The sequence below is a fragment of the Leptodactylus fuscus genome, unplaced genomic scaffold (genome assembly GCF_031893055.1).
Source record: "Leptodactylus fuscus isolate aLepFus1 unplaced genomic scaffold, aLepFus1.hap2 HAP2_SCAFFOLD_223, whole genome shotgun sequence".
Classification (NCBI taxonomy): domain Eukaryota; kingdom Metazoa; phylum Chordata; class Amphibia; order Anura; family Leptodactylidae; genus Leptodactylus; species Leptodactylus fuscus.
This window is the reverse complement of record NW_027440246.1, coordinates 146,459-159,809: the sequence shown is the minus strand read 5'-3', so window position 1 is coordinate 159,809 and position 13,351 is coordinate 146,459.

The following is a 13,351-nucleotide window of genomic DNA, read 5'->3' as shown; positions in this document are numbered from 1 at the left end:
CTGCGCATGCGCCCAGGCCATTTTTTTTTTTTTTTTATCAGTGTCAGTTCGCGAGCACGAGGAGGACGGGACCCGAGGACATCGGAGGAAGAAGAGGCGTGGATGAAGAAGACAGCGCACCCCGAATGCCCGCCCACCGCGCATGATCCGTAAGTAGATCACATTCTTTTTTAGGGTTTTATTTTAAAACTGGGGGGTAGTTTAATATAACATTTACGGTGCCTGAATAGCCTTTTTAAAGGCACGCATATGTGGGGCTCTATCTGCATGATTTTGCTGATAGAGCCCCTTTAAGGCAACCTCAAATATAGTTTAAGAGGTTCTGAACATCTGTGGTAATTAGAAGAGTGGGGTTTGCCATGGAAATATTCAAAAACTGCACAAAAATATGAATATGTAATTTTGATGTCAGTATTGATTAGAGATGAGCGAACACTAAAATGTTCGAGGTTCAAAATTCGATTCGAACAGCCGCTCAATGTTCGTGTGTTTGAACGGGTTTCGAACCCCATTATAGTCTATGGGGAACAGATACTCGTTAAGGGGGAAACCCAAATCCGTGTCTGGAGGGTCACCAAGTCCACTATGACACCACAGGAAATGATGCAACACCTCTGCAATGTAACTGGGACAGCAGGGGGCGCATGTCTGGGGGCATCTAACACACCAAAGACCCTCTATTACCCCCCTATCACAGCCTAACAACTACACACTATACACACTCACTACAACCTCTATCACAGTGGGGGGAAATACCTGGAAACCTTCTTTACTCCCCAAATGGATGGACACAAACCCCAATTTAAGCTCAACAAACAGTAACAACCACCCCTTTAAATCACGTTCCCTATGACAACCACGGATGGAATAGACAATGGGAAATCCAAAAGCCCTCACCCTTAACTGTCATTGTGTATGTGTGTGTGTGTGTGTCTGTGTGATGTGGTAAGACCTTCCAAAATTCACTTTTCTAGCCCTTAACATGAGCCCTTCCAAACAAAGTTACAGGACCTTAAGCTGAGCTACCAGCAGAGATTTTGGCCCTTGGAGTGAGTAGAGCCTTGCACCAGCAGAGATTGAGGCCCGTGGCATGAGTAGAGCCTTCACCAGCAGAGTGTTAGCCCCGGTGGTTCCAGAACCATCACTCTCATTGTGTTGGATTGATGCAGTGGATTAGACTGAGGACCCAGACATGGACCTTCATATTGATTGTGAAATTGATAACATTTTGGCATCAAGTCCTGGGGGTAACTTTGATTTAGAGGACTGCAAAGGGGGAGAATTGGCTGCAGCCACTACTAGCGGTAATGGTCCTCTAATACGGGACTCTACATGACCTCTACAGGGTTCTGATCAGGTGTTAATTGTCCAAACAACATGCTCCAGTACTTTACATGTAGATCAGAAATCACTTTCCCTTCCAACACCAGATTTAACCAAGCTTCACCATCATCATCCTGCTAAGATGGAGCCACTAAAGGAAACCTTGCCTTCAAAGGCCTGTCCTGGAGCTGCGACTGAGCCAAATGTAAACACAGGGTCCTTTTGAAAGGAACAAAATTCACCAGCAGTGTTTTTGGCCCTTAGGGTGAGTTGAGCCTTGCACCAGCGTTTGTCCCGTAACATCAGGCGGGCCCTAAGTTCTGCGCTTTGCACAAAAGTTCCACTTGACCACCGACACGTGGACAAGTGCATGCGGCCAGGGACGCTACATCTCAATCACGGCACACTGGCTGAATATAGTTGAGGCTGGGACCGGGTCGCAAACTGTGGCGGCCTGCCTTGTCTCCCCGCCTAATATTCCTGGCAGGAGTGCTGAAACACCACCCTCCTCCTCCTCTTCCTCCTCCGCCCTTGAATCGACCCCAACTACTGGCGTGGGGAGACGTCAGCAGGCCGCGATGAAGCTCATCAGCTTGGGGGACAGACAGCACAGTGCCTCCGAGGTCAGGGATGCCATCCTGGCTGAGATGGCAATGTGTTTTTCCCTGCTACACCTGGGGCCTGGCATTTTTGTCATGTGTGATAACAGCAGGAACCTGGTAGCGGCTCTGGAGCTTGCCAGCCTCCAACACGTTCCATGCTTGGCCCACGTCTAACTTAGTGGTGCAACGTTTTTTGAAAACATACCCAAATGTACAGAAGCTACTGGTGAAAATGCAGCGCTTGTGCACCCACTTTTGCAAGTGTACAGGAGCCGCCGTTAGCCTCAAAACACTCCAGCAAGGCCTACATCTTCCCGAACACCGGCTGTTGTCCGTCGTCCACACACGCTGAAACCCTACATACCATATCTTGACCAGAGTGTGCGAGCTGCAAAGACCTTTGATGGCGTTCCATCTACAAAACCCAAGGGTTCCTCAAAGTCAGCTCCCTCAGTTTCTGCACCATGAGTTTCCAGGGGTGGCAGAGTTATGGCTAGAGGCAGAGGCATGGATAGGGGTGATGTCTAGGGGCAAAAGCAGTGTGGATGTGGAGGCAAGCTAAGCAGAAAAAACTGGGGGTACAAGCAGAGGCATGGACTGGGGTGAAATCTAGGGGCAAAAGCAGTGTGGATGTGGAGGCAAGCTAAGCAGCAAAAACTGGGGGTACAAGCTGAGGCATGGACTGGGGTGATGTCTAGGGGCAAAAGCAGCGTGGATGTGGAGGCAAGCTAAGCAGGGAAAAAGGTGGCTAGAGGAAAAGGGATGTCCAGAGGCAGAAGACAGCTGCATGACAGAAGCTAGACCTGAGCCAGCAAGGCCCAAGATGCTCTGTTTTCTAGCTTCCTTAGAAAAATTCCCCCATCGAGGCCAGGTTCCTCGCTGGGGGAGATAATTTCTAAATGTATAGGTCGAGGACAAACTGAGTGTGGTTTACACACTTTGCAATGCGACTCCCCATCTCCCAGGCCTTTTATTCCAGGCTAAAGTACAGCGCAACCCACCCACATGCCCAAGGCTTCAACGGCCTCATCTCAAAAATTCTGGCCCAGGAGATGTTGGGGTCCCGGCTTGTGGACACTCTGCCCTTTTTGGGCCTGCTGGCTACTGCGCCACCTCACTGCCGTCCACACCAGCACTTTTCCCCAAACATGAGGCGGTCCCTAAGTTCAGCGCTTTGCCCAAAAGATCCACGTGACCAGCTACGAATGGACAAGTGCATGCGGACAGGGACGCTAACTTTCAATCTTGGCACAGTGGTTGAATGTACTTGAGGCATGGACCGGGTCACAAAATGTGGTGGACTGACTTGTCTCCCCACACAACATTCCTGGGAGGAGGGCTGAAACACCACCCTCCTCCGCCGCCGTTAAGTGGACCCCAGCTACGAGCTGGAAACGCTGCAACACTTTTGTGGGGAGACGTCAGCAGGCCGGGCTGAAGCTCATCAGCTTGGGGGACGGACAGCACACTGCCTCTGAGGTCAGGGATGCCATCCTGGATGAGATGGCAATTTGTTTATCCCCGCTGCCCCTGGGGCCAGGCTTTTTTGTCATGTTGGAGGGCTCTGGAGCTTGCCAGCCTCCAACACGTTCCATGCCTGGCCCACGTGTTTAATGTAGTGGTGCAACGATTTTTAAAATCATACCCCAAATTAGCGGAGCTAAGGGTGAAAGTGCGGCACTTGGACACCCACTTTCCCAAGTCTACAGTACCTGGAGCTAGCCGCAATACACTCCAGCAAGGCCTACATCTGCCTGAAGCACCTGTTGTGCGAGGTCACCACATGCTCAAACCCTAGATACCGTATGTTGAGCAGGGTGTGTGAGCAGCAGAGACCTTTGATGGAGTTCCATCTACAAAACCCAAGGGTTCCTCAAAGTCAGCTCCCTCACTTTCTGCACCATGAGTTTCCAGGGGTGGCAGAGTTATGGCTAGAGGCAGAGGCATGGATAGGGGTGATGTCTAGGGGCAAAAGCAGTGTGGATGTGGAGGCAAGCTAAGCAGCAAAAACTGGGGGTACAAGCTGAGGCATGGACTGGGGTGATGTCTAGGGGCAAAAGCAGTGTGCATGTGGAGGGAAGCTAAATCATCAAAAAAAAAGCTGGGTAAAAGCACAGGCAAAAAATGGGGTGATGTTTAGGGGTGAAAGCATTGTTGATGTGGAGGGAAGCTAAGCAGCAAAAGATGGGGATACAAGCTGAGGCATGGGCTGGGGTGATGTCTAGGGACAAAAGCAGTGTGGATGTGGAGGCAAGCAAAGCAGGGAAAATGGTGGCTAGAGGCAAAGGGATATCCAGAGGCAGCAAAGGCAAAGATGCAAAACTCTCAAGAATTTTCCCTAGGTATGGGACACGTTAATGGCACCCCCTGGGCAAACGACCACCACTCAGGGGCCTAGTGTCACCAGGAGGGACAAGTATAGGTGCATGTTGTGGGAATACCTGGCTGACACCAGCTCTGTCCTCTCTGATCCCTCTGTGCTCTACAGCCTACACTTATTTTCTCATCTTTTTTTCTGTACTACACATCTCTTGTCAACTTCCTTTGGGATCTCAGAAGTGGTGGTCTCAGTGCTGAGAAACACATCTGAGTCCCTCTGGAAATATGCATTAAGAGAACCCTGGAGCAACCAAGTGTAGTCAGCTAGCATAGAGCATAACTAAATGCAGAGAAAGACGTTGTACCATTTCCAGAGATGGTAACTTCAGTGCTGCAGTTGGCAATGGACGGTGTAATGGGATTAGCTGAGGTATCGCTGTCTTGACCACTTTTTGGCACAAAATGAAAGTCCAATCCAGCCAAGTATGGTGCAAGTATATGATGCAAGGACACCTACACACCTATCTCTGACACATTGGGGAGTTCACCCTCATGCGCCCTTTTGGCCTGCACCATCATGCGCCTCTTCCCAGCCACTCCACATCTCCCAAGCTTTTCATTGCAGGCAGAAGTACAGCACAAGCCACCCACATGCCCAAGCCTTTAACGGCCTCATCGATAAACTGCTGGCCCTGGAGATGTTGGTGTTTATGCTTCTGGAGACCCAAGCCTTCCGTCAGCAGATGGCAGCTGGGGCACCTCCCTATGCTGGGCCTAGCCGTTACTACTTCTCTTGGTGTGCTGTCCCTGCCTTGCACCTGCATGTGTCCCATAACATCAGTCGGGCCCAGAGCTCTGCACTTTGCTGCAAGGTCCGCTTGACCACCGACACATGGACAAGCGCCTGTGGTCAGGGATGCTGCTTATCTTTAAGGACAGGCAGGGTGAATGTGGTGGAGTCTGGTCCCGGGGTGCAAACTGGGGTGGCCTATCTCCTCTCCCAGGCCAAAATTCATGGCAGGAGTTATCTGAAAGCCTACGACGCTGCAACCTCCACCCCAGCTACTAGCGGCAAACGCTGTAACACTGGCATGGGGAGATGTCAGCAGGCCGTGCTGAAGCTGATCAGCTTAGGGGACAGACAGCACAGTGCCTCCGAGGTCAGGGATGCAATCCTGGCTGAGATGGCAATGTTTCTTTCCCTGCTACACCTGGGGCCTGGCATTTTTGCGCCTGTGATAATGGCTGGAACCTGGTAGCAGATCTGGAGCTTGCCAGACTCAAACACGGTCCACGCATGGCCCACGTTTTCAACTTGTTGGTGCCATGTTTCTTTGAAACCTACACCATGGTGCCTGATATACAGGTCAAAGTGGGGCCATTTTCGTAAGTGAGAACTAGCCTCTGCTAGGCAGAAAACATTCAGAGCACACTCCTCTCATCTTCGCACCATTGGCTGGCGGAGGAAGACAAGGGGGTTGGAGTGGCATCTGATGTCCCTATCTCACACGAGGCTAGAGGGTGCACTTCAGTGCATCCCATTGCTTCACCACAAATGGTGTGAAGGGGAGAGGAAAATGGAGGATATGGAGAGTGACCCTTACAGTTGGGGCCAGAAAAGGCATGCCAAGTAACACACTGGCACACATGGCTGACTTCATCTTGGGTTGCTTTTCAACACATATTTCACATCATGAAGAACAAATAATACTGGATTTTTACAAGCCTCGAACCCCGGTCTAGGTCTAATGTCTGTTCTCCTTTCTTATATTATGGGAGAGGGAAAAAAAATTACTTCAGTGATACGTTTAGCGTACATAGACTGACTATTAATGTGTATCCCACTTAGTGTTGTTAGGGTTACACACCGTCACAACCTGGCTAAAGCTTCTATAGCTGTTAATAAAGTCAACATAACTTTACAGTATCCAAAAAGACAGCTGGTACCAACAGAGAGCAAGACAAATGTCAACCAAAGCTGTGAGCTCTGAACACCCACAGTGACTTTGGCGTCATCATTATTATAAGGGAGCAGGTGGTAATAAGTAACTTGGCAGTGCCTAAAACCCAAAAAGCTTATACAACTATATTTACATTAAGATACACAAATGAAACTTTTTAGTAGCATGTCATGAGACAAGCTGATAAGATCTTCCTTTGTGCAGTGCTATTTGAAAGTTAAACGCTGCCTTTATTTTAATTCTGGAGAAGGTGCAGACATTAGATTTAGAACATATTGTCTTCATTGTCCAAATCCTCTATATAGGTAATGGGCTTTTCGGGCCGAGCTGTCTGGGAACGAGCTGGTGCAGCACTGACAACCTGGGTGAATATGGCAAGAGCCTGAGATGTAGGGTGAATGAATCCCCAAATTATTTGGGGAATTTCCAATCAGAAACTGGCACTATATGGCAGTGGCAGGACTTGAAGGTATTTATAACCCCAATATATTCTTTGAATTCCCAGTCAGAAACTGGCACTATATGGCAGTAGCAAAAATAGTGGGTGTATATAGCCCCAATTGTATTGCTAGGGGACTTACAGTGTATTTCTGGGGTGAAGGTGGGGGGGCACACCGTTGGAACGGGGATCGGGGGTATATATATAGGGTATACGGGAATACACTGTCAGTGTATTCCATTCAGGATGCTGGGAAAGCTGGGTTGCGGCGATTGAGCCCATCAGTGCCACGTTACACTGACAAGCTTCTCCCTGGAATTTAGCTCTTATAAGAGCTGTTGGTTGTCTTCTCCTTCCTATCCTAGCCTGTCCCTGCCTACCCAGAATCTAAGCCCTAGCTAGCTGGACAGAAACCTCCGTCCTCGGTGAATTGCAAGCTCAGAATGACGCGAACCTGGGCGGCGCTGTTCTTTTAAATTAGAGGTCACATGTTTTCGGCAGCCAATGGGTTTTGCCTACTTTTTTCAACGTCACCGGTGTCGTAGTTCCTGTCCCACCTACCCTGCGCTGTTATTGGAGCAAAAAAGGCGCCAGGGAAGGTGAGAGGGGAATCGAGTAATGGCGCACTTTACCACGCGGTGTTCGATTCGATTCGAACATGCCGAACAGCCTAATATCCGATCGAACATGAGTTCGATAGAACACTGTTCGCTCATCTCTAATAAACAACACAGTGTATAGTATTATTTATATAGAGGACACAGTGTATAGTATTATTTATATAGGGAACACAGTGTATAGTATTATTTATATAGAGAACACAGTGTATAGTATTATTTATATAGAATACACAGTGTAAAGGATTATTTATATTGAATACACAGTGTAGAGTATTATTTATATAGAATACACAGTGTATTGTATTATTTATATAGAGGACACAGTGTATAGTATTATTTATATAGAGAACACAGTGTATAGTATTATTTATATAGCATACACAGTGTAAAGGATTATTTATATAGAATACACAGTGTATTGTATTATTTATATAGAATGCACAGAGTATAGTATTATTTATATAGAGGACACCGCGTATAGTATTATTTATATAGAGGACACAGTGTATAGTATTATTTATATAGCATACACAGTGTATAGTATTATTTATTTACAATACACAGTGTATAGTATTAATTAGATAGAATACACAGTGTATAACATTACTTATATAGAGGACACAGCGTATAGTTTTATTTATATTGAATACACATTGTATAGTATTATTTATATAAAGAACGCAGTGTATTGTACTATTTATATAGAAAACACAGTTTATAATATCATTTATATAGAAAACACAGTGTATAGTATTATTTATATAGAGGACAAAGTGTATAGTATTTTTATAGAATACACAGTGTATTGTATTATTTATATAGAAAAAAACAGTTTATAATATTATTTATATAGAAAACACAGTGTATAGTATTATTTTTATAGAGGACACAGTGTATAGTATCATTTATATAGAGGACACAGTGTATAGTATTATTTATATAGAATACATAGTGTATAGTATAATTTATATAAAGACCACAGTGTATAGTATTATTTATATATATAACACAGTATATAGTATTATTTATATAGAAAACACAGTGTATAGTATTATTTATATAGAGAACACAGTGTATAGTATTATTTATATAGAGGACACAGTACATAGTATTACTTTTATAGAGGACACAGTGTATAGTATTATTTATATAGAATACACAGTGTATTTAATTATTTATATAGAATACACAGTGTACTGTATTATTTATATAGAATACACAGTGTACTGTATTATTTATATAAAATACACAGTGTATAGTATTATTTATATAGAATACACAGTGTATTTAATTATTTATATAGAATACACAGTGTACTGTATTATTTATATAGAATACACAGTGTACTGTATTATTTATATAAAATACACAGTGTATAGTATTATTTATATAGAGAACACAGTGTATAGTATTATTTATATAGAGTATACAGTGTATTGTATTATTTATATAGAGGACACAGTTTATAGTATTATTTATATAGAGGACACAGTGTATAGTATTATTTATATAGAATACACAGTGTATAGTATTATTTATATAGAATACACAGTGTAGAATATTATTTATATAGAGGACACAGTGTATAGTATTATTTATATAGAATACACAGTGTATAGTATTATTTATATAGAATACACAGTGTAGAATATTATTTATATAGAGGACACAGTGTATAGTATTATTTATATAGAATACACAGTGTATAGTATCATTTATATAGAGAACACAGTGTATAGTATTATTTATATAAAATTCACAGTAGATAGTATTATTTATATGGAGAACACAGTGTATAGTATTATTTATATAGAGGACACAGTGTATAGTATTATTTATATAGAGAACACAGTGTATAGTATTATTTATATAGAGGACACAGTGTATAGTATTATTTATATAGAATACACAGTGTGTAGTATCCTATTAATATTATAAATGTGAAAGTTTGTGAGTTTGGATGTTTGTGAGTTTGCATGTTCGGATGTTTGTTCCTCAATCACGGAAAAACCGCTCGACCGATTTGGCTGAAATTTTCCACAAACATAGTTAATACACCCGATTGCGCAATAGGCTACTTTTCGTCACAATAGCGCACATACGTTTGTGCCAGGACCCCCACAAACCCCAAACTCACACCACCATCTCTGCAATCTCACACACTTTGGACCATAGCAAGTCACAAAATTCCTATTGCCCTCTGCAGCCTCGCCCCTAAATCCACACAATCTCATATACATATACTTTACCACTTTGCCCCTCACCTTAACGATACTCCAGGAGGCTCTTTAACACTCCGGAGCAGCCATGTTTGCCGACCCCCACCGCTCTGACAATCCGCGACACCGCCCACACATGTCAATACCCCTAGGCGGTCTAATAAATGCAAAAAAAAGTTAAAAAAAAAGTTAAAAAAAATATAAAAACAAATAAAAAGGATTAAAAATTCAAATCACCCCCCTTTCCCTAGAACACATATAAAAGTAGTTAAAAACTGGGAAACACATACATGTTAGGTATCCCCACGTCCGAAATCGCCCGCTCTACAAAGATATACAAATATTTTTCCTGTTCGGTAAACGCCGTAGCGGGAAAAATAGTCAAAAGTGCCAAACCGCCGTTTTTTCACTGTTTTGATTCTGATAAAAATTTGAATAAAAAGTGATCAAAGCAATAACATTTCCCAAAAATGGTAGAACTACAAAGTACACCCGGTCCCGCAAAAAAAGACGCCCTATGCATCCCCGTACACGGACGTATAAATAAGTTACGGCTGTCGGAATATGGCGACTTTTCAAAAAAAAAATTTTTAACATAGTTTTGGATTTTTTTAAGGGGTCAAAATGTAAATAAAACCATATAAATTTCGTATCCCCAGAATCGTAACGAAACACAGAATACAGGGGACATGTCATTTTGGCTGCACAGTGAACGCTGTAAAACCAAAGCCCGTAAGAAAGTCGCAGAAATGCATTTTTTCATCAAATCCACCCCTTTCAGAATTTCTTCCCTGCTTTCCAGTACATTATATAGAATAAATAATGGTGCCAGCATGAAGAAAAATTTGTCCCAGAAAAATTAAGACCTCATATGGCTCTGGGAGCGGAGAAATAAAAAAGTTATGGGGTTTAGAAGGAGGGGAGTCAAAAACTTAAAACCAAAATCACAAAAATGCCATCGGCGGGAAAGGGTTAACTTCAAATCCCTCTGTCCCAAAGTCACTATGTAAAGTTTCTCACAACACCGTATATATAGCAGCTCAAATACAAAGTAACTGCAACACAAAAGTCTCACGTATTCTCTGAATTATAGCAAAAACAAGATACAAAGTTACATTTCATATCCCAGACCTTATACACAGTACGAAAACCTTACCCACACCTGTATATACCCACTGCTACAATCACCGCAGACCAAGTCGCGGGTACCAGCTAGTATTTATATAGAGAACACAGTGTATAGTATTATTTATATAGAAAACACACTGAATAGTATTAATTATATAGAATACACAGTGTATAGTATTATTTATATAGAGAACACAGTGTATAGTATTATTTATATAGAATACACAGTGTATAGAATTATTTATATAGAGAACACAGTGTATAGTATTATTTATATAGAATACACAGTGTATAGTTTGATTTATATAGAAAACACAGTGTATAGTATTAATTATATAGAGAACACAGTGTATAGTATTATTTATATAGAGAACACAGTGTATAGTATTATTTATATAGAATACACAGTGTATAGTATTATTTGTATAGAATACACAGTGTATAATATTATTTAAATAGAAAACACAGTGTATAGTATTATTTATATAGGATACACAGTGCATAGTATTATTTATATAGAGAACACAGTGTATAGTATTATTTAAATAGAAAACACAGTGTATAGTATTATTTAAATAGAATACACAGTGTATAGTATTATTTATACTGAGGACACAGTGTACAGTATTAATTATATAGAGAACACGGTGCATAGTATTATTTATATAGAGAACACAGTGTAAAGTATTATTTAAATGGAGAACACAGTGTAAAGTATTATTTATGTAGAATACATAGTGTATAGTATTATTCAAAAAGAATACACAGTGTATAGTATCATTTATATAGAAAACACAGTGTATAGAATTATTTATATAGAGAACACAGTGTATACTATTATTTATATAGAATAAACAGTGTATAGTATTATTTAAATAGAAAACACAGTGTATAGTATTATTTAAATAAAATACACAGTTTATAGTATTATTTAAATAGAAAACACAGTGTATAGTATTATTTATATAGAGGACACAGTGTACAGTATTAATTATATAGATAACACAGTGTATAGTATTATTTATATAGAATACACAGTGTATAGTATTATTTAAATTGAATACACAGTGTATAGTATTATTTAAATAGAAAACACAGTGTATAGTATTATGTATATAGAGAACACAGTGTATAGTATTATTTATATAGAATACACAGTGTATAGTATTATTTAAATAGAATACACAGTGTGTAGTATTATTTATATAGAGAACACAGTGTATAGTATTATTTAAATACAGAACACAGTGTATAGTATTATTTAAATATAAAAAAACAGTGTATAGTATTATTCAAAAAGAATACACAGTGTATAGTATCATTTATATAGAAAACACAGTGTATAGAATTATTTATATAGAGAACACAGTGTATAGTATTATTTATATAGAATACACAGTGTATAGTATTATTTAAATAGAATACACAGTTTATAGTATTATTTAAATAGAAAACACAGTGTATAGTATTATTTAAATAGAATACACAGTGTATAGTATTATTTATATAGAGGACACAGTGTACAGTATTAATTATATAGATAACACAGTGTATAGTATTATTTATATAGAATACACAGTGTATAGTATTATTTAAATAGAATACACAGTGTATAGTATTATTCAAAAAGAATACACAGTGTATAGTATTATTTAAATAGAATACACAGTGTATAGTATTATTTATATAGAGGACACAGTGTACAGTATTAATTATATAGATAACACAGTGTATAGTATTATTTATATAGAATACACAGTGTATAGTATTATTTAAATAGAATACACAGTGTATAGTATTATTCAAAAAGAATACACAGTGTATAGTATTATTTAAATAGAGAACACAGTGTATAGTATTTTTTATACAGAATACACAGTGCATATTATTATTTAAATAGAGAACACAGTGTATAGTATTATTTATATAGAATACACAGTGTATAGTATTATTTAAATAGAATACACAGTGTGTAGTATTATTCAAAAAGAATACACAGTGTGTAGTATTATTCAAAAAGAATACACAGTGTATAGTATCATTTATATAGAAAACATAGTGTATAGTATTATTTAAATAGAATACACAGTGTATAGTATTATTTATATAGAGAACACAGTGTATAGTTTGATGTATATAGAAAACGCATTGTATAGTATTAATGATATAGAGCACACAGTGTATAGTATTATTTAAATAGAGAACACAGTGCATAGAATTATTTAAATAAAATACACAGTTTATAGTATTATTTAAATAAAAAACATAGTGTATAGTATTATTTACATAGAATACAGTGTATAGTATTATTTAAATAGAAAACACAGTGTATAGTATTATTTATATAGAGGACACAGTGTACAGTATTAATTATATAGATAACACAGTGTATAGTATTATTTATATAGAATACACAGTGTATAGTATTATTTAAAAAGAATACACAGTGTATAGTATTATTTAAATAAAAAACATAGTGTATAGTATTATTTAAATAGAATACAGTGTATAGTATTATTTATATAGAGAACACAGTGTATAGTATTATTTAAATAAAAAACATAGTGTATAGTATTATTTAAATAGAATACAGTGTATAGTATTATTTATATAGAAAACGCATTGTATAGTATTAATTATATAGAGAACACAGTGTATAGTATTATTTATATAGAATACACAGTGTATAGTATTATTTAAATAGAGAACACAGTGTATAGTATTATTTATATAGAATACA